This window comes from Alligator sinensis, unplaced genomic scaffold (assembly GCF_000455745.1).
Source record: "Alligator sinensis unplaced genomic scaffold, ASM45574v1 scaffold1318_1, whole genome shotgun sequence".
Classification (NCBI taxonomy): domain Eukaryota; kingdom Metazoa; phylum Chordata; order Crocodylia; family Alligatoridae; genus Alligator; species Alligator sinensis.
In genome coordinates this window covers 11,504-12,779 of record NW_005843751.1, presented here as the reverse complement: position 1 = coordinate 12,779, position 1,276 = coordinate 11,504, and the positions used below count along the sequence as shown (strand labels likewise).

The following is a 1,276-nucleotide window of genomic DNA, read 5'->3' as shown; positions in this document are numbered from 1 at the left end:
TCACAGGGGGCCCTGGCACTCACCAATTGGGGAAACTGAGGCAGGGGGTAGGGAGGGCTGAAAGCCAAGAGAGATGGGATAGGCTGCCCCCCGCACCCTTTACCCCCTCCCACAGGGGTCCCTGACAGCTGCCCTCTGGGGAAACTGAGGCACCGAGGGGGCAGGCCAACTGCCCCAACTCCCATAGGAGTCTCTGACAATTGCCCCTTGGGGAAACTGAGGCACAGGGGAGTTCTGATGCCCATTTACCCTCTGGTCCAGGCCAGCTCTGACCTTTGACCTCCACGGAGGCTGGGGAGAACAAGGGTGTACGTGCCAGCTGCGCCCTTTGACCCCATGGACTGGGAAGCTGCAGGGGGCGGAGCCTCCATACAAATGAGGAGGGCTTGGACCTACTGGATGAGGGGGTAGGGACTTTCCTTGGGCAATCCCCAGTGGGGAGGCAGCACCCATGGGTGCCCCACCCTCCATCGCCTGCTAGCAGAAGGGAAGTCGTGGCTATAAACCCCACAGCCCCAGGGCAGGATCAGGATCAGGCCCGGGATCGGGGCTGTCCCCCCAGCCATGGCCTCCCGGCTCAGCTTCCGCCGTGCTTGCTCTCTGCGTGGCCCCCCCCGCCCCGCGACGTATGGGCGACTGGAAGACCCTGACGACGGGGAGATGCTGCTTGAGGGAGCCCAGAGCCGGCTGGCTCAGTGCAGGAAGGTAGGAGCTTTGGAGGGGGGTCGAGGGGTCCCCCATATTCCCCTGCCCCCCCATACCAGCTGCCAGGCAGATCCACCCTGCCCCACCTGGCCTGGTTACAAGGTTTCCTACCATGCCTCAGTTTCCCCAGGTGGATGAGGGTGGGGGGATGCAACAAAGGGGCTGGTTGCATCCCCCCAGCTCAGGGCAGGGTCAGTGCAATCCAAACCAGGCCAGATCCAAACTAAAGTCCATGGGGTTTAATAAGAGCTGCGAAGTGGCCAGCTCTGGGGTGGGGAACGGCCAAGTGTAACACTGCCTAGAGGAGAGGCTAAAGACTGGCACCTCCCCACCCAAAGGGGAAAAGTGCCTGTCCTAGCCAGTGCCTCCCAGGATTGGGGCTGGATTGGGACCCCCTAGAGGGTTCAGGATCCCAGTGCCAAACCCCTTCCCCACCACACACCAGAAGCCCTGATGCAGACAGCTCTGGGGTGGAGAATAGTATAACACTGCCTAGAGGAGAGGCCTGAGACTGGCACCCCGCACCCCCACCCTGGAGGACTGCCCCCCCCGCCAAGTTTTCCAAGATCAG

The 1,276-nt window shown here is 62.5% G+C and overlaps 1 long non-coding RNA gene across 1 annotated transcript in view; it reads left to right on the top strand.

The window, feature by feature from the left end:
• Positions 1 to 341: 341 nt before the first annotated feature.
• The window catches only part of LOC102387913, a 1,689-nt gene continuing 754 nt past the window's right edge, over positions 342 to 1,276 (top strand). Inside the window, exon 1 of the long non-coding RNA XR_325577.3 lies at positions 342 to 705. This is a non-coding gene — a long non-coding RNA (uncharacterized LOC102387913). The remainder of the gene's footprint in view (positions 706 to 1,276) is intronic.